Source organism: Anolis carolinensis, chromosome 1 (genome assembly GCF_035594765.1).
Source record: "Anolis carolinensis isolate JA03-04 chromosome 1, rAnoCar3.1.pri, whole genome shotgun sequence".
Taxonomy (NCBI): Eukaryota; Metazoa; Chordata; class Lepidosauria; order Squamata; family Dactyloidae; genus Anolis; species Anolis carolinensis.
The window spans coordinates 258,602,662-258,624,154 of NC_085841.1; the positions used below are offsets into that span (position 1 = coordinate 258,602,662).

At 40.4% G+C, this 21,493-nt stretch overlaps 1 long non-coding RNA gene across 4 annotated transcripts in view; it reads left to right on the top strand.

The window, feature by feature from the left end:
* The window catches only part of LOC107983188 (uncharacterized), a 30,971-nt gene extending 10,073 nt beyond the window's left edge, over window positions 1–20,898 (top strand). The window contains exons 1-5 of one of the 4 annotated variants that reach the window (XR_010001880.1): window positions 1,274–7,195; window positions 8,283–8,434; window positions 9,297–9,395; window positions 10,473–20,122; window positions 20,434–20,898. This is a non-coding gene — a long non-coding RNA (uncharacterized LOC107983188). Of the gene's footprint in view, window positions 1–1,273; window positions 7,196–8,282; window positions 8,435–9,296; window positions 9,396–10,472 lie in introns of those variants that run through there. The other 3 variants (XR_010001879.1, XR_010001878.1, XR_010001877.1) reach the window with 3 other exon arrangements.
* The last annotated feature ends 595 nt before the right edge of the window (window positions 20,899–21,493 follow it).

A 21,493-nucleotide genomic window follows, 5' to 3' on the forward strand; every position in this document is an offset into this window, starting at 1 on the left:
TCAAGATCGTTTTGAATTCTGCTCCTTTCTTCTGGAGTATTGGCTATCCCTCCCAGTTTGGTGTCGTCTGCAAACTTGATGATCGTGCCTTCTAACCCTTCGTCTAAGTCATTAATAAAGATGTTGAACAGAACCGGGCCCAGGACGGAGCCCTGCGGCACTCCACTCGTGACTTCTTTCCAAGATGAAGACGACGCATTGGTGAGCACCCTTTGGGTTCGTTCGCTTAGCCAATTACAGATCCACCTAACTGTAGTTTTGTCTAGCCCACATTTTACTAGTTTGTTTGCTAGAAGGTTGTGAGGGACTTTGTCGAAGGCCTAACTGAAATCCAGGTACGCTACATCCACAGCATTCCCTGTATCGACCCAACTCGTAACTCTTTCGAAAACCTCTGTCTTCATAGTCTGTGTATGTGAATGTGTGTTGACATATTTCTATCCACTCCCCCCTTCTGTCTCTTTCTGTAGTTTCTTTAACATATGTGCCTCTGTGTCATGAAGGAGCCCGCCACAGGCTTTTTAATTCTTGCGCCTTCCTCCTATTGTTTTGCTGCCCAGACTACTTGCCACTCATCTGCTGCAGTTACCGCACACTGGCATGCCACTCCCATATCTTTCCATGAAAATGCCTTTAAAATTACACTAAGTTGCATTTGGAGAAAACATACATTAGATTCAGGTTTGAGTTTTTTCCCAACCTCCAATAATTTAATGTAACATAATATTAATATTAACGCATGTGTTCCCGTTTCTGGCACAAGTCCATTTTGCTAAAAGACATGCTCTTTTACAGTCAGAATAGATGGTTGAGGGAGAAGGATATGTATAAAAGGTCAAGGTTTTCCCCTGACATTAAGTCTAGTCGTGTCTGGCTCTGGGGGTGGAAGCTTATCTCCATTTCTAAGCTGAAGAGCCAGCGTTGTCCGTAGACACCTTCAAGATCATGTGGCTGGCATGACTACATAGAGTGCCGTTACCTTCTTGCCAGAGTGGTACTTATTAATCAACTCACATTTGCATGTTTTTGAACTGCTAGGTTGGTGAAAGTTGGGGCTAACAGCGGGAGCTCACCCTGCTCTCCGGATTCAAACTGCCGACCTTTCGGTCAGCAAGTTCAGCAGCTCAGTGGTTTAACACACTGCGTCACGGGGGGGGGGGGGTGTCTAGAATATGTCTACATGTGCTTTTTAAAAACATGCAATATGTGTTTTTTCCAGTAATGTCCTAAAAGCAGAGTTTTAATTGGATGACTTTTTAATGTTTTCTATTTTGATTTAACTTATGGTATATTATAATCTGCTTTCAGTCCTTGAAAAAAAGGCAAGATATAAATAGAATAAATGAACAAATTGTTAAATATAACCCTTTTGTGTTGGTTGATCTCATAGCCTGCCAACAGAACTACTCTGTTGGCCAAGATCTGTCAGCAGAAGAGCCAAAAAAAAAAAGCCAAAAATCCTCAGGAACAAAGAAGGGATAGTGTGAGAGCAGTTGAATTACACTCCTCCAGTCCTGGAACAAGCTAGTATTCGCCCAGGATTAGGTTAGCCCTTAGTAATTTTGAATTGGTGAAGAGGATTTGGAATCAACACAGCTTCAGTTGACTTTGTATTGCATTGAACTGGTCCTTGACTATCTTGGCCAGTTAAAATTGCATTCTAAGACTGCATCCCTATACACACACCAAGTATGTCTGACTGAATTCAGTTGGACTTCAAAGTCACTGTACCAAGGACTGGGCTGTGTGTCCTATATGTGGACTTCCCATAGATATCTCATCTGCTCATCTGATTCCAGCAGGTTCTTTTGGGTGCTTTTCTTCCATCTTGGATTCATTAGCTTCCATGTCTTCAAACTTTACATTCCTTAAAAAACCCCCAGCAATTATCCTTTTGCTGTGACCATTGTCAATATTCTTTAAATGAAAAACTGTGGCCAAAATATGCATTAAGTCTTTGTGCCATTCCGACAACGTCTTATGGCTCTTCACTATGCAACTGTCTTACTTATTCTGTTTAATGTTTAGCTTTTATTGATGTAACTTTACAATCCCTTGCCATCTGTAATAGCTTTTAGGCACAAACCCAGTTCCCTATATTCTTTAGCAATTTTGTCTTTATTCCCACGTTTTTCACTTCTGCAGTAACACCCCCCCCCACACACACACACACATAACTTTCTTCAATTATACACTGTTTTATCCCTATTTCTTAATGGCTGTATTTTTTAAAACTGATTATGCTGCTTGTATGTATAATATATGCCATGTAGTCATTATAAAAAAATCTGCTTCTCTTCTGCATTCAAAAGTAAGTTGCTGACACACTTACCCAGCTCCATATTTATTTTTAACAGAAAAACATATTCTATGACCTGATTCCACAAGCTGAGGCACCATTATATTATATTTCTAACAGTGTTCCAACAGAATAATTGTTCCTTCTCTCAGCCCAAATACATTCTTTTGTGCATTTATTAAAATATTTATATCCTGCCTTTTGTCTGGAATAGGGCCCTTAAGGCAGTTAACAACCAGCAGGTGAAGCACAACAGCCAAATAAAACATCATAATGCCCTTGACAAAACAGTAAATATGAATCTCATAAATCAGAAGCAGAATTAGATAAACTTATTTCAAAATAAATTTATTTCATATGATTTCAAAATGTGCCCAATCAAATTCAGACCCAAACAACAGAGTTTTGTAACTTTTCTAGTTATAGACAGAACAAGAGAAAGGTTGGCCAACATAGATGCTGTGTTTTTCTATCCTATCATGCATAATGTAATTATTAGCCTTTTGGAATAAGGTGCTCTCTCTCTCTCTCTCTCTCTCTCTCTCTCTCTCTCTCTCTCTCTCTCTCTCTCTCTCTCTCTCTATATATATATATATATATACACACATATTTTATTTCTACCTCACCACCATCTCTCCAAAGGGACTCGGGGAGGCCAACAAAATACAGCAAAGTGTAGATAATACATAAATATGAAATGATAAAAACCACAGAATTACAACACACACATGCATAATTACAATGTAAAACATTAAAATTCATAAAATGCAGCCATAGCTGCAGATAAAAGCCTAGTGCTGATGTGATGCCCACAGAAAGTCCTCGGACTAATTCTTAAAAACCCATGTAAGCTCAAAGGCTTGCTTTAAATCCATCGGTTCATAGAAGGAGATGCGGTCTCAAAGATAGGTTGGACCCAAAGCATATAGGTTCAAATCTTCACTCAGTTATGGATCTCATGCAATGAGGTCAGGGTTACCGAATTGTATTGCTTGCAACCATTCTGTCTCTGGTCCCAGAATCCACTAGGACAGACTCTGGCTTCAACTCAGGACCAAACTCAGAGTCTTCTGGCAAAACTGGCTGTATCTCAGGCCCAAACCCAGAGTCCTCTGGCAAGGTTGGTGCAGGGACAATCACTGGCTGAATGAGCCCAATCTCAAGCTGGGCTACAACAGACATTGCCCAGGGGACACCTGGATGTTTTCATGTTTTTACCATCCCTGTGGGAGGCTTCTCTCATGTCCCTGCATGGAGCTGGAGCTGATAGAGGGAGCTCATCCACGCTCTCTCCAGGTTGGATTCAAACCGGCAACCTTCAGGTCAGCATCCCAACCTTCAAGTCATCATTCCTGCTGGCACAAGGGGCTCCACCCCCACAGTGATGCTACAGCTCCAGTTGCTTACCCTTCACCCCATCTAAGCAAGCATATGAAACCGCTTCCAGCAAAACCAAAACTCCAAGATTTCAATTTTTTCCTCCCCTTCACAACCTCTTCCAAGTAGGAAATCCCCTTCCTCAAAAAGACAGGAAGATTTAAATTATCTGCTCCCCTTCATTCTATGCCTTTTAGGCAGGTAATAGTAATCCTTTGCATTGGCAAGATGGCAGTTGCTTCCCCCACCCTTCTTCCAACATAGGCAGATAAAAGAAAACCCAGCCCAGTTACATTTTCTTACTATCCAAAACTCCAAGCAATCTTCAATGTTGTAAACTGAAGCAACTAAAACTGTGACTCCCCCATATTTGTTTCCTGGCCAAATATGTATGGTGTCATAGCAGGAATTGGTTTAACACAGAAGTAAGATTTTTGCACTATTTTCACCAAATGAAATTGCATGCTGAATTATTCTGCCCATAAATGCACATGCATTCTTTGTAAAAACAATTGTGCCTTTTTTTGTCCAAAATCCCCATGTTTTTTGTGCATGGGATAGCCACAGAGCTTGAAAGGTTACTTTTTAAAAGGAATTAATCCTCCCAATCATTATACTGTAGGTTTTTTTTAAGTAGCTCACTGATGAGGAAAACTGCATTATTTGTTGGCATTTCTCATTGTTTCTCATTTAGCTTCTCTTACATTTTTGAGGAAAATCTCCTAATATAAATAAGAAATTTGAGGGAAATTCTTGTCAAATTATCTCTAGAAATAACCATTAAAATGACTTTGAAAGGAAAAGGATGGTATTGATACTGCTCTGTGGAGAGCTTCAACAGAGCTCCACAATCTTGGCTGGTATTTTTCATGTCAGGAGTATAGAGAATTATTGCTGGGTCTTAAAATGAGCTCTCCAAGGTGCTGGACCTATTTGGGTAGCTGAGGTTCAGCACCTTAGATTGTTTCCTTAAAATCAGGATTAAACCACAAATTGCCTTCCCATGCATACTAGAAGCTACTGTTAAAGCTCCACAAAGTCTTACCAGTCATATCATAGAGCAGGCTTGACAACCCTCTCAAGGCTTCAATGTGGCCTGCAGAGGCTCTGAGCAGAGTAGCAATCAGAACTCATCATTCCCTCCTCCAAGTGTTTTAACTCTACAAGTTTCCTTTCTGTATGTACCAAAGGTACAAAACTAACCTGTGTCAAAGTGGGCACCACCAATAGATCTAGTCAGGATGCTGGAAGTGCTGGTCTCAGTTGGAAACACAGCCTGGGGAGGTTGTTGGACTAAGGTTGGAATATTGGGGTGCATTGATGAAGTACAGTAGAGTCTCACTTATCCAACATAAAAGGGCCAGCAGAACATTGGATAAGCGAATATGTTGGATAATAAGGAGAGATTAAGGAGAAGCCTGTTAAACATCAAATTAGGTTGTGATTTTACAAATTAAACACCAAAACATCATGTTACACAACAAATTTGACAGAAAAAGTAGTTCAGTATGCAGTAATTCTACATAGTAATTACTGTATTTACGAATTTAGCACCAAAATATCACGATGTATTGAAAACATCGACTACAAAAATGCGTTGGATAATCCAGAACGTTGGATAAGCGAATGTTGGATAAGTGAGACTCTACTGTATTAAGGGGTATCGGACTTTTATTCAGGGAAATTGGAATCTTGTGCTCCAGGTTATGTTAAAAGTTAACATTAGATTGGTCATTTTAGAGGAGGAAGGATTGGTAAAGAAGAAGGGCCTCTGTTCTTGCTTCTGCTGCTCTTCCTTTCTCTTTGCCTCTGCTGTCTCCTCATCCAGCAGCAAAACCACCAACTCCACACCATTTCCTTGTGAGGGAGAAATTTGGCTACAGTGCCCCTCCTTTCTCTTTTTCCTCTGTGTTGCCTCTGTCACCTCCTCCTCCTCTGATGGGAAAAACAGCCAACTCCCTGCTCTTCATTTCCCTCCCTTGTGAAGAAGGAACGTAGCTTCATTGTGAAGTTGTTGTGAGGTCTTCCTAGCAAAGCAAACAGCACAGAGTTGGCAGTTTTTCCTCCCTTAAGAGAAGCAGACCACAGAGGCAACCTAGAAAAGGACTTCAACTCACCACCACCCTGAGGGGAGGAGGGAAATGGAAGCGAATCCTTTTTGTTCTGAGGGAAAGGCGCTCTCTCGGAAACCCGGCATGAGACACTAAAAACCTGTCTGTGGCCCAAAGAGGTTTAGTCTATTTAATTTTGATCCCTTATTATTGCCAAGTTGTGCAGGCCTGCCATAAAGTTTCAGATTCTGAATGTGTAGTCCACTAAGCAAGCACAAAGGAAGATGTCAAGCTGGGAGAAATCCCAGGTAGTTGTTCACATATTCTAGTTCACTACTGAAATGACAACAAATTGTGTGTTGTCATACTAATGCTATAGCCCTTCAGATCACAACAGGGGAGCACATTTCCTCTCAACTCGGTATCTTGCCATCTTTCTTTAATCATCCTGATTCTTTCATCTTGCTTATTTTGCAGTCTCCAGAAAAATGGCTTGTCAGAAGTGAAGGAGGATGACGTACATGATACAGCAATCTTTAAAAACAAAGCAAAACATAGTATTTGTGCTTTGTTCCATATGGCATAGCTGCCATGATTAAACAATTAGCAAATTCACCAAGAGGTTTGGGGTTTTGCCCTCCTCATGATCAAAATGTTACGCAGGTTTTATCTATTTGTGGATATAACTATGTAACCAACTGGAACAGCTCTGTATACTTGCTTTCTGATGCATCCTTTATAATGTGAGAAAAAATAGAATATGACAATTTGTTTAATATTTTAGGTAGGGTTCATGGTGGAGGAAGAATATCTCTTTTCAGTGTGTAAATTCCCTTTCTGAGAATGAGAGGACTAAAATGGTTATTTTAGTACACAGCTTTCATGTTATGCTCTTGCTCTGCTAGTTTGGCTCTTCCTCTTCTTAGTTTCCCTTTCAAGCTCATTAAGTTTTTTCTTTGTCAGATGATGACTCTGTGTGACATATGGGTAGCTGAACATGCTATTCAACAGATGCCCATGTCATTAAAATGTACCATGGGTATGGTATGCTTTGTGGTTAGTTTCTTGGTGAGTTTGCTACTGTATTTTTTATGGTTGTTCCACTCTAGCCTCAAGCAACTTGATCAGATGTGTAAGATCCGTCCCTTCTTTGTCTTTATTTCTCTTGTACCTCAATTCCAGCTGTCTTCTCATCAAATTCTAGTGATGATGTCACAAAACTCAGTAAGGAAGAAGGTTGTTGGTTCTGCACTAGCATTTATTATGAGCAGGGAACAACAGTTTCTTTTATAGTGGGAATATCTGAGCAGGTCCTTCTCTCTGTCCCACCATATCACAGGTTCATAGGTACAGATGAGGCCTTTTCTCTGTCCTCCCCAAAACTCTGGAATTCTATTCCTGGAGTGACTGGCACCTTCTCTCCTATCATTTTGCAGGCTGCTAAGGACTAAGAAGTAATTGCTCAAAGGTGAGGTGGGACTTTCAAAACCTGTTGTCCTGTTTATTTGTTATTTACTTTTTAATGGTCTTGCTTTTATCTGCGTTTAATTATATTGTTATTTTAATTGTATGTTTAATGTTTGTCTGAATTTTAAAGCTGTGTCTAATTTAACCTTTTAACCTATTTCAACCTTAAGTGCCAAACTAGAGAAAAAGCAAAATATAAATAATTATCATTATCATTATTGGTTTTATTGGTTTCATTGGTTTTATTGTCTTGTTTTTATTGTTCTGTTCGGGCTTGGCCCCATGTAAGCCGCCCCGAGTCCCTTCGGGGAGATGGGGCGGGGTATAAGAATAAAATGGAAAGGAGATTCCACCTGAACATCAGGAAGAACTTCCTCACTGTGAGGGCTGTTCGACAGTGGAACTCTCTCCCCCAGACTGTGGTGGAGGCTCCTTCCTTGGAGGCTTTTAAGCAGAGGCTGGATGGCCATCTGTCGGGGGTGCTTTGAATGCGATTTCCTGCTTCTTGGCAGGGGGTTGGACTGGATGGCCCATGAGGTCTCTTCCAACTCTACTATTCTATGATTCTATGATTCTATGAAAATTATTATTATTATTATTATCATTGCTATCATTACCATCTTCATTCTAAAATCTTGTGTGGTTTAAGTCCAGATTATATAGCCACTTTGAGTCTCCTGCAGGAGAGATAAAGTAGGGTATAAACAACAACAACAACACTACCACTAGCAACAACAATAGCCCGTGTCCCTTTATATGAGCATATCTGAATTTTAAGGTCTTTGGAGGCGGGCTTTCTTTCATTCCCACTACCCTCATAGACTCATTTGATGTGGACATGGGAGAAAGTATTTTTGGAAGTGCCTTTTTGGTAGTGATTCCTAGGCTACATAATTCCCAAAAGAGGGTTGATTGAACTGTTGTCTGCTTTCTTTTCACTAGCAGAAAAAAACACTACATTCTGAAAAATAAAATAACTTTAAAGTATCAATTGGTTCTCTTTATTTCATTTTAATTGAGAGCAATGATGTGTGGATACGCAATTGATTATAGGGAAAAAACAATTAATTAAGAAATAATTACCACAGCTTACAGAGCAGGGATTCCTCAGAGCAGGTTTCAGCACTAGAACTGTGTAGTGCACTGTCTGTCAGTCAGTCCACCAGCAACCATGGAGTCCCTACTGCTTACAAGACAATTCCAGCTGCTCGCCGTGTAGTGTGCTGTCCGAACTAATCAAGTAAGTATAATTATATTTAAAATCGCCAGGCTAATTACAATTAATCAGAAAATCCATTTGTGTGTGTATTCTGTTTCTATTCATTTAGTTTAAATTATTTTAGAAATATTTGGATGAATTTAATCCTCATAGTACATAGGTATTGAATAAACTATCTTATCTGTACAAGCAGTCCTGGCTGGTAAAGCAGGCCAGATGGGGTTTGGCAGAGTGGGTAAACGTGGTGGTTAATACCTCCCTTCGGAAAGGCAAGATTCCAGCCTGCTTCAAAGAAGCTGTTATAAAACTGCTGTTGAAGAAACCATCACTGGACCCCACTCAATTAGTCAACTTTCAGCCAGTGTCCAATCTTCTCTATTTGGGCAAAGTCTTAGAATGTGTGGTGACCTTGCAACTCCAGGGATTCTTGGTAGACACTGATTATCTAGATTTGGCACAGTCTGGCTTTAGGCCGGTACATGGAACTGAAACAGCCTTGGTCGCCTTAGAAGATGATCTACGCTGGGAACTGGACAGGGGGAGTGTGTCCCTGTTGGTTCTCTTGGACCTTTCAGTGGCCTTCGATACTGTTGACCATGGTATCCTCCTGGGATACTTCGCAGGTATGGGGCTTGGAGATACTGTTTTACAGTGGCTCTGGTACTTCCTGGAGGGTCATTCCCAGAAGGTGTTGTTGGGGGACACCTATTCGGCCCTGTAACCATTGACTTGTGGGGTCCTGCAGGGCTGAGCAGTACTGTCCCCCATGTTGTTTAACATTTACATGAAGCCGTTGGCAGAGATCATCAGGAGTTTCAGAGTATGGTGTCATTTGTATGTAGAAGATGTTCAACTCTGTCACTCCTTTCCACCTATCACTAAGGAGGCTGTGCAGATCCTGAACCTGTGCTTGGCAGCTGTGTCGGACTGGACAAGGGCGAACAAATTGAAATTGAATCCAGACAAGACAGAGGACCTCCTGGTCAGTCGTAAGGCTGGTAAAGCAGGATCAAGAGACTTTGATAATTTCTGTACATTCCCTGCACTGTTTAATCCATAGACATTGTGAAGGAGAATTAATTATGGATGTGTAAATTTAGATGACAAATTCATAACTGTGACCATGTATTCTGGCCATTTTCTGTAACAAGCAGGGTTGTAATCCTTTGCTAATTTCTTTCTTAAGAATTAAAATAGTAATTTTAGCACTTTTCCTCCATCTGCAAGAAAATATTTCAAAATAATAGTCTTTTGAGACTATTTGTAGCTTGAGATTCATTTTGCACAAAATGTGCTCCTTTTTTGCACCAAAATAATGTTTTTTGCACAGAAATTGCTATTTCCTGAACAGAAAATGTTATTTTTTTACATAAAAGTACAGGCAAAATTTAATAGAATAGTGCACTTCATCCAGGATTCCCACCAAGGTTTCCCAACATTAAAAAAAGTTACTCAGTCATAGTTAAAACTCAGAGTGTTTCAAAATGTTGGACCCAATCTCAAAGCATAATGGCAACATGTCACAATTACACAAAATAATTACAAACAGTTTTTAATGAGTTATCAAGTTATCGAATTTTACTAACCACTTTGAGACAGAAACAAATCTTTAAAAGAACTCCACAAATAGAAAATGTTTCATTAGGCCTTGTGTTGTGGGGTTGTCATCTGTCAAATGACTGAGGCTAGGGGTCATTTGTGCGTTGGGAGACACATCTAGAAGTAATCCTTTGAAACTCTATGCTCCACTCTTTCAAGTGGCAAGGATTTCCTTCATGTGCAGTTCGTGATTGCAAAGATATAGCAATTTCAAATAGGATCTATCATTTCAAAACACCTTGTATTTTTTTGAAAAGCCTATCCCTGCAAGAAAGGCTTTTTGTTTCTGTGAAAGATGCATCATTAAAACAATTTGATTTATGAGCTGCAGAAAATGATTTGAAGATGCGTTTTCAGAGCAGTTCGTTCCTGTGAAACAATTTCACCAGTTTAATCTAGTTGCCCCTTTAAATAACTTCTGGCACCCCTTTCCAACTTCTGTTCTCTCTCCTCCACACAGAAGGTCCAGATGGATGCAAGCTGTTTCGACGATGTGTGATGTGTGACCATGACTCCATTTAAAAAATCCTTCTGCTAAGCATGAGAGGAATAAACCAGTCAAGGCAGGTGGGGAGAAATAAACTGGAGCACAGATTCTATATAGGTGGGCACTCTATCAAGGTGGAGATACGATTCCTGTAAGCTGCAGTCATCACCATTCTTCACTGCTCTTGTAGTATCATCCCTTTCTAACTGCATCCTTGATAAAACCAGGCTCCTCACACAGTCATTTTGCTATGTTGTTCCCTGACTTTAGGAGTTTAGCTACAGGGCATGTCAAAGGAAGGCATTACCCTGCCCCAAGAAGAATTTTGCTCCCACAAATGAAAATACAGTACAATCTCACTTATCCAACATAAACGGGCTGGCAGAACATTGGATAAGTAAAAATGTTTGATAATAAGGTGGGATTAAGGAAAAGCCTATTAAACATCAAATTACGTTATGATTTTAGAAATTAAGCACCATAACATCATATCGACAGAAAAAGCAGTTCGATACAAGGTAACCCTATGTAGTAATTACTGTATTTACGAATTTAGCACCAAAACATCACAATGTATTGAAAACATTGACTACAAAAAATTGACTACTAAAAGGCAAACTGCATTGGATAATACAGCATGTTGGATAAACGAAGGTTGGATAAGCGAGACTACTGTGTCCTTCAGCCCCCAATTTCTAGCATTGCAGAAAGTAAGAGTTCTATTTCTCATTCCCCAGGCAAATTTATCCGGCTCTTTTATTTGAATGCCTGAACTCTATTTCTAAGAGCCCAATTGAAAGTTTAAGTTACTGCAATGCAGAACCTGGGTTCCAAAATTCTTATCGAGGGAATGCCCTCATTTTGCCCCTACACCCCTGTCAGGACTGACCCTGTTTAGCAGCAAAGACCAGGAAAGATCTGGGGCTTCAGACTGATGACAAACCATCATGATAATGGAAGACGATATAGGGTAGAGAAACCTTTTAGGGCAGACATTCAAAGATGTATAGCATGCCCCAGGGTAGAAAGATAAAAGATTGAGGACAAGATGGAAGGGACATCATTGTCTGTTTTCTTCACTCATTGATGTGCAAAGAATACTGGTTTTATCGTGTATGTGTGTGTGTGTGTGGGGGGGTGTCAGTTATTTCAGAAATTTGTCATATCTGTTGTACATGCAGGGAGGTGGAGAAGAGAAGGAAAAAAGACAAGAAGAAGAAGAAAGGAAAAAGAGGAGGAACAAGGAAAGGGCAAGTTTGCCGTGTGCATACGCCGTGAAATCCTACAACACCCACCTTCAATTTTCTTTTGTCTTCACACTCATGTAAATTTTATTTGTGGTATTATAATGTTTGTTAAACTTGCCTCCCTTTCTTTCAGTTTCTAACCTGGTCCAACTAACTCCCAGCCTCTCTCTTCAATACATGTTGAAAAGGACAAATGCCAAGAGCCAAACATATGCTTCAGGAATACCAAATATGTCAGGTTTAAAACACCCCGCCCTTATATGCCTGTTGGCTTCCTTGTTAAGTGCAAAGGCTCAGATGGGACCTGCTTGAGGAGAACGGAAGCAACTTGAGGCTATGAGATACATTCTTTCAAGCTCTTGCCAAGCCTCCATTCCAGCTGGGCATTTCAGTCTTGTTGCAATACCAAGTTAAGACCATGCTCACTAAAAATTAATGAGGTGGATGAGGATGTGGCAGCAGGCACAAGGGATGTACAGAATCCAGAAGAGCCTTCAGCAGGAAATAAGCAATGAAATATCCATATGGCTGGAATCTTATGACATTGAGTTGCAAAATACAGGTTAGTGAATTTAATTTGTTCCCAGGCATTATATTTTCAATAGCAAAGTTGATTGCAAAGGCAAATATAAAATTAGAAGAATCAAGATAATATACACCGAAAAAAAGGAAAGAGAAGTTCGAAGTGTTTCAGCAATATTTTATTAAAAACTAACAATGTGCACATATGAGATGAAATACCAACAAGAAGTAAGCTTTATATGTGAAGGAGATTGGTGAGGCAGACTTTCTCTTTGTTTTGTTGTTTGCATAAGCTCAATAGAGGATTCAGAGGGTAACTGCTGTTTTCCATGACTGTTCTAAGCAGGCAAACATAGTTGCACTAGGACTGGTTAGTTAGAGTAGGAACACATTCTTTCACTGCTCAAGCTTCATTACTTCATTTACTGTAGGCACACGGCTGAAGTCTAATACCAAGAATCTATTTTTCTCCAGACTTTGTTCACTATCCTTGTTCTCTGCTGCTCTAAAAACTGAGACAATTGATTTAAAATACAAGAAAAGAAATTTCAACTCAACATTAGGAGGAATTTCCAAACACAAAGGTGTGGTGAGCAGTAAAATAGATTGCCTTGGGGGATAATGGGTTCTCCTTCTTTGCAGGTCTTTAAACATAAGTTGGATGGGCATCTCCCTGAATTCTTTAGATATGTACAACTGTGCATGGCAGGCCATGGGACTCAATGGCCTTTGCAGTGCCTTCCAGCTCTCAAACTCATCCTTGAGGTATCAGCCAAGTGGACATTGCAGAAAGCACATAGAGGTGAATTTTTGAGAAATGCCTCCTGTTACACCCACAGAAGTGGCAGATTCGCTTAACTTTCCTTTCATCACGTCATAGCCCAAATTGATTATAATAAATACTGCCTGTTTTCCCTAGCCAGCCAATAAATACAGAGGTCTTCCTAGTCCATGACTCAAACACCAGCTGTTGCTCATTCCTGGAGTCCCCTACTTTTTCCATCTCTCAGCTATACAAGTCACCAATTGACGCAAATCCTCCCACCCCACAAAACTCAGAGACAAATTTAGAACATTGTTATTGACAATAGCAGGGAGGAATTGGACACCCCCAGATGCAAAAATGTACACTGTTGGCTCAGTTCAGTAACCCCTTCCCTTTCTCATCCCTAGCTTTGTTAGAGGAAGACATTATCTGGTGGGGAAGCTATTCCAGCTCTGTCTTGAGGATGCCAGCACAACACTGGGGACATTGAGATCCAACATTGTTTCACTGTAGCTTCACTGTCAATGCAATTATGTTCGCAATCCATATACTGAATGCTAACATATGTGGATCAATGACTGTCAAACCACTGTACATTTGCAATGCACAATATAGAAATGCACTGAATCAATGTGCATTCACACCCTGTTCTAAGTATTTTAATGTACTACAGTGTGTGCAATAATCCAATATGGCAAACTCCTCTCACACCACAAACTGGATAAAACTATTATGCATTGTCCAAAAAATAAAAACTGAAACCACTCCACGTGCCACATTTACGAGCCTTGTTGTATTAGATATGCACAGGATAGCAACTGTCTTGGACCATACCTCTGGGTTTAAGCTGGTGTATGAAATACCACTGCCATGATTTAGAAGCCCTGTAATAGTCTGGCTACAGAGCTGGAGGCTAATAGAGAACACAGGATTCTACCTCTGAGCCAGCAAAACCTTGAGCTGGCCAAACCTGAACCCATGAGATCTGAAACCTACCTGTAAGAAACTTGGAATCTATTGTGCTTTGTCCCAGTACCAAGAAACAACCCGCATCAAGAAATCCTATGATCACAGGAACAAGAACACAACTAGTATGTTTAGCAAGAACTCCTGGACAGGCAACAAAGTGCCAGGCTGCATGCCTGAGCCTCAGGTCAGTTTCAGCCATCCCCACAACAATATATTTATTTGTTGCTATCTTTGAAGCTGCACCTTCTTGCTACCTGCTCTCGGGTATCCATCACTGGCTTCAACATTAAAGGCATAAACCTCATATGTACTGAGGAAGGGGTTGTGAAGGGAAAATGAGATGGTTGCTCTAGGCTGATCCATTTGCTTGTTTTAGTCTGGTAAAATGTCTGGAAGTAAGTGCTTCATATCAGTTTCACTAATGTGAATATTTTGTTTGGTTGTACCTTCATGTGTATGCATTATGTCATGCTAAATAATAAACATTCATGTTTATAACATTACATGAAATGCCCTGGAGAACCAGAGGCTGATCAGAAGGCTGTCTCCGTGACTTTCTAGGGCACCATGCAGAGGGGGATGATTTGATGCTTATAAAGCCAGGAGGAGGTTTTAATAGACTACCCAGTTGAGCAGCCCTTAATGCATCAACAGCAGGACTTTGACAAGGAAAGGGGCAGGAAACATGCCAGAATAAAGGGAGGATTCGATGTATCCAATAAGTAACCAGAGTGAGAAGACTGATACCTATTCAGATGGGCCTGGATATATTGTCACCTTTTGACTTTTTCTAGGTGGCCATTGTTATGAAGATAATTTTACTTTTCTTTCCAGTCTTTGCTGTGCCTCTGTGGTGTACTAATATAAAAATTAATAATAATACCATTTATTTGTTACCCGTTTCTCCTCAAGGTAGGGTACAGCATAGTTAAAATCTTTATACAGTATATAAAAATACAGTCTGCATATGTTTGTGCAGGCAGAACTCAAAAAAGTAATTGGTCAGCTAGTTTAGCTAGTACATAGATTTAGCTAGTACATAGATAAAAATGTTTATTTTTTTAAAGGTTGGGTGCTCACTCCACCATGGGCTGGTCTCGAACACATGACCTCTTCATCACAGTGATTTATTACAGCTGGCTACTAACCAGCCTGCGCCACAGCCCGTGATATAGAATTAAGATTAAAACACATCAAAGTCATTCATCCCAATAAAATGTAAATTTACATGTATAGTTTAAAAATGAGTGAATAGGCCTGCTGGATGAGCAATGACATAATACAAAAAACTCAAGCAGAGTACAGTGAAACTATGGAACACTTAAATGTGGGCTTTAAAGCATGTAAGTGTGACTGATTGTGTATTATAAGAGATGGATATAATAGATTACAAGCCCAGTTACTAAACTCCTAGCCAATCTTCCACAAACATCACTCACAACATCACTGGGATCCTGTCAATATTATGGCAACCACTATTCTGCCATGTACAAATGCCAGTCTTATGGGCTTCTGTAATCAAGTCTAGATTTTCTCACGTCCTATCAGTATAGGGAATTCCTAAAGCAAAAAGGATAAGTATTTTTCTAACCCTACTATGGCCATCCAGTATAGTTACTCTTACTTTCTTGCCATCAGCTCATAGTACTAGCTGACTATATTCTGCTAGCAGAAATATCAAATTTCTTTAGAGTACCTGTCAATCTAGCCTGCTGATCTCAATTCTGCTGGAGGAGATTGTCATATTGCCAATGCTGAAGAAAGTTTAAACTGCTAGTTGAGACAATTATCTATGCCAAGTATGTTAGAGGGGCCTAGGGAGTCTTCTGTTTCACCTCAGGCCACAATATGTCTTGAGTCAGTTCTAATGAACTGGACTTCTCCCACAACTTACTTGTGCAGGTGTAAAGCCCTGTTGAACTTTGGGTGTCAGACTGAGGCCATCAGTTTGACATGGGGCTGTGTAATTAATTAGTTTCCTGAAAGATCCTTTCAAAATCATTGAAGAAAATGGTTTATGGGTTTTCCAGAATGAATGTCAGATAATATTAAAACTGTATAAAATAGAACTAGGCCATAGGCTGCCCATTGGCAACCCTGAACTGGTCCAACTCTCAAATAAAAACTAAAGAACTTCCACCTGTCAAGAGCGGTGCATATTGGTTGTTTTATTTCAGGCAATAATATGTCATGAATCAAAAGAAAAAAATGTCAAAACTGAGCAAGGATGCAAACTACAAAGCCCACTAAGGAAAAGCAGCTTCTTGACATATTAGTATAATAAACTCATCACTTCCAATAGCTCTGCCTCCAGTAACTTTAAGCAACTTGGATATGCATAAAAGAGTGATTACAGACACTGCCAGAAGTGCTAATTAAAAACCATTAACTCGCTTCCATAAACATGTGAACACTTCTTTTCAAACAATGATGGACCTTAGCTCTGTGAAATGATATAATCCATTACCAAACTATTCAAGCCCAAAATTATGATCTTATAAAACATCTCCTTGCTCTATAGAAACATAACTTTCCGGACTATTCTAAAAATGCAATGTGAAACAGAGTGTTTATTACCTCCAAACTGTCTCCCTAGTCAAATAACCTGGATAGCTGGAGTGACAGCCCCGCTGGGTTAAAAATGCTGCTGGATGCCAGGTCAGTAAATTTAAAAACAAGGGCCACGCAGGGGCTGATTCTGGATGAGCATTCTCTTTGGACCTGTACTACAGATACGTGGTTGAATGAAACTTTCTCAGCTCTGCCCTCCAGGTTTTTCTGTGCAGCAGCAGGTGAGACCTGGGTGGAGGGGGTAAGGTGGAGCTCCAGTGGTCTATTGTGATTCCACCCCCTAGACAGTCTAGACACCCCCTAGACCTCACAGTCTGCAGGGTTTGAGTGTGTATACCTAAAGGTGGATAGACAGGACAGAATAGGAATTTTGTTGGTGTATCACCCACCCCATTGCTCAAGTCTCCCTTCCCAAGCTAGCAGGGGTGGTCCTGGAGTTAGTGTTGGAGTCTCAGTGGATACTAGTGCTGGGAGATTTCAACATCCATGCTGAAACTGCACTGTTGGGAATGGCTCAGGACTTCATGGCCTCCACAACAGCCATAGGTCTGCCCCAAGTGTGTAATCCTACTCATGCTGCTGGGCACACTCTGGACCTTTCTGTGCTGGATGGGATGATGGTCATTGCTTTATGGAGGAATTCACTAGTCCTGTTGTCATGAACATGTTATTACTTGGTCAGGTTTAGGCTCAGTGGGACTTAAAACTTCTGTAGAGGTGTGGGACCAATTAGGATGATTTGCCACAGGAGGCTGATGAATCTGGGTGGATTTCTGATGGCTCTTGCAGAATTTCCTGTCACATTGGCAGGTTATCCTGTTGAAGTTCTGTCTGAACTCTGGAATAGAGAAATGGCCAGGGTAATGGACATTGAGCATCCTCTCTTATGAAGTGGGTTCAAACCACCCCCTGGTTTCCTGGAGGGACAAACCCAGAAGGTGGTGCTGGAGGATTCCTATTCAAGCCACTGACTCTTGGCCTGTGGGGTCAGGGCTCTGTTTTCTCCCCTCTTCTGTTTAACATATACATCAAACTACTTGAAGGGACCTTTTCAAGAGTAGTACCATTTATATGGAGATGACACCCAACCCTAACTACTTCTTTCCACCTCAAGCCAAGGCAGCTGTCTTGATCCTAAACCAGTAATGGGCTGGATGAAAGAAAAAAAAATTGAAACACATGCCAGACAAGTTAGAGGTGCTCCTGATCAGTTGCAAGGCAAATCAGGAAATAGTGATTATACTCCACATGAAGTCACGGGGCTACAATATGGGGGTGCTCCTGGACTCGCCATTGAATTCAGATGCCCAGCTTTTTTTGGTAGCCAGAAGTGCCTTTGCACACTTAAAACTTGTGTGCTAACTGCATCTGTTCCTTGAGACGTCTGATCTGACCATGGTGGTATGTGCATTGGTTACATTCTGTTTGGATTACTGGAATGCATTCTATTTGGGCTGCTTTTGAAGAGTGTTTGGAAGCCTCAGCTCATCCAAAGAGTTGCAACCAGATTGTTAACTGGGACTGGCTACAAGAAGTGCACAACTTCCCTGTTGCAATGGCTCCACTGGCTGCCAATCTGTTTCTGGGCAAAAATCGGAGTCCTGGTTTTGACCTATAAAGCCCTATATGGATTGGGTCCAGTCTATTTGGCAGATTCTATCTCCTAACACAAAGTTGCTCAAGCCCTGAGATCCTCAGGAAAGGCCCTTTTCTCAGTCCCACCACCATTGCAAGCACAAATGGTGGGAATGCAAGAGAGGGCCTTCTTGGTGGCTTCCCCTTGACTCTGGTCCCTCCCTGCTGGCCTTCCAGCGGCAGGCTAAAACTAGTTTTATTTGGGCAGGCATTTAAAGAAAAAAGTTTTTCAGAACCTGGTGTGTGTGCACGCAATATATGGAATTTGATTGTTTAACCATTTTTAATTGTTTGAGCCATTTTAATTTACTATTGATTAATTGATTAATGTTTAAATCTATTTTAATATTTGAATGTTGTGGGTTTTAAATTGCATTGTTTTAATGTTATGAGCCACACTGCATCTCAATCAAGAGACAAAAGCAAAATATAAATTACATTACAACAAATTACAACCTCATTCTTACACTAATTCTAGTTGATCTGTTTTCCATAAAAGGGGAACAATACTTTTTTTTGGGAAAGAGTTGGAATCTGTTAAGAGGTGTTTGCACACTAAATACCATTTTTACCTGAGATTATACAAGTTTTCATTAAAAGAAGCCCTACCACAGCTGTTTCATGAGCAGGAACATTATAATGTATATGGATGTGGTAGGAAGTGTGCCTCTCCCAAGCAACTTTTCATTCTCTTAAAATTTATTCTCTGTCAAAATCTATTGCCTTGCAATTTTTCAAAGCAAGAGATCAAAAGCAAAACATGGCATTCTTACTGCTGCCTTGGACTGAATGAATACTTGGCATTTCCCTTTCTAATAATTCAGGGCTGTATTTGCTTTCTGAGCGACTGTATCAAACTGATAGCTCACAATATTGTTGTGATTGACCAGGAAACAGACCTTACATAATGTGTGTCTGAGGAATTCTGAGCCGAAACATTCAATTCAGAATTATTCCACTGCAATTTTATTTTGGCTCCTGAAGGGAAATTTTGACACAACCACCTGGCAGTCTGGGTGCCGTTCCATACTCCCTTCTCACCATTGTCAGCCTTTCTCAACACATTGACTTTCATGATGCTGACCTATGTAGGCCTTTGACAAATGCCAATGATGACTGGAATTGACATCTATAGTATCGCATCTAGAAGCTCTTGCTTGTATATTCCGGTCACAGCATTTGAGCTCTTGGTCAGGAAGTGAAAGAGGCTTTAATCTTTTCCACCCGATTGACCATTACGTCAAAATGAAATTAGAGTCACAGCTTTTTATGAAGCTTTTTCATTCTTGCTAATTGATTTCACTGCCACCACCGAACAAATACATAGAAATGTAATTAGTCAAAATGCAACATTCTGTGCATGTGTGTCCCACACACCTACCTACCTCTACTCCTACCTCTTTCCATCCTTATGAAAGAAAAGGAAACAGCATGATGATCCAGAACTACCTAATGGATTATTGAGAAGGGAAGAGAAATAAGAGATACAACCTGCTGTCCTGAGGACAAACAAATGACAAACAGGATACTTTCACATATCACACTTTACCCTGTATAGGGGTTGAATGTTTGCTGTATATGTGTTCTGACATCATCCCTGAGTCCCCTTCGGACGGAATATAAATGCTGTAAATAAAAATAAAATAAATAAACAATGGCTAAGTGTTACCCTGTTGATCTTCCTGGATCTCTCAGTAGCCTTTGACATTATTAATCATGGTATCTTACTGAAATAGCTCTGTGAGATGTTAATAGAGGGCTTTGTCTTACAGTGGTTCGACTTCTATCTCCAGTTCCAGAGGGTAGCACTGGGAGAATGCCTTCACTGCTGTCCTTCCGATGGGCTAAAACAGACTTTTGAAGATGGTGATTTTTAAGTTCAAGTCAAGGGGTGCTTTGGTTTTTAAGTTTGGGTATGTTTTAATGGATTTCAACTGTGATTTTTTAATATTGTTTATATTTAATTCTGTTTTAATGTTTGCATATTTGTATATTTTAAAATGTATGCTAATGCTTTTATGTTAAGCTGCTTTCAGTCTCCTTCAGGAGAGATAAAGCGGGGTATAAATAAATATAATAATAATAATGCTGTTCAGCCCCATGGCCATTAATCACAGAGTTTCATCTTCTCCCTCGTGTTCTCTAATACTGTATCTCCACAAAGCTGCTGGGCAAAGTCATTAGGGCCTTAATGGCACTCAGCTCTGTTCTTCCTTGTCATCAGGGTCAGCCGGGACTGTGGAGTTGCTGGGCCAGTGCTTGGATGCTGTAATAGGCTGAATAAAGGCCAACAAACTGAAGGTGAATCCCAGTAGAATGGAAGTTTTTGTCATTATGAATTGGTGGTTCTTCAGGTCCAGGAATTGGGTAAACACTAGTCTGGATGTGGTTGTACTTTTGAAAGAGCAAGTATACTACTGAGAATATTCCTAAATCAATCCCTGTTACTGGAGACCCAGTTGGACTCTGACTATGAGTGCTTGATGCCAGTTTTCATTTGTGCTATCAATTCCCAGTGAGGAAACGCCATTCAATTTGTGTTCCAGTAATCTCCCGCTTGTTTATTATCCGGGGACCAATCCAAAACAGGTCTATTTTTACAAGCCTTTGAGACAAAAACAAATGTTTTGTTTGTTTTCTACTCCTGCTGGTTTGAATAAATTGCATTTTGGCAGATGTATGTAATTTATACTTCTTAACTGTGTGTTTTTCTTTATCTTGTCAACAGCTCCGAACTCTGAACTCTTATGAGAAAGAAAGGAAAGTAATCATAGGGAGAAGGGCAGGGAGAGGATGGGGAAGAAATGTCTACTTCTTTATTCAATGGCATGCTTTAGAGCCCTTCCAGATTGACCCTATATCCCAGGATTTGATCCCAGGTTTTCTGTTTTAAACCAGGTTATATGAGTCCTCACTTCCAGATAATCTGGGATAAACAGAAAACCTGAGATCAGATCCTGAGATATAGGGCCTGTCTGGAAGAGCCTTTAGTCTGCTTCTACAACGTCCCTCATGACTACCCTATTACAAAAGCCACAGTTACCGAAGATAAGGATGCAAAAAATGCTCATGAATACTTTTTTTCTTAATGAGAAAGGTCATTTTTGAGATATCCAGTTTCAGATGTGGTCCTAGCATTCTCAGACAGATACCTTCTCTGATACTCCATCTATCTATAAACCCCAGGCATGGCAGTTAAAGTGGAAACACAGCACCATAATTGGTTGGCATGAAAGGGCCCTTGGCCTGTGTTACCTGGCCAGTGTATATCTTCAGACAGCCCA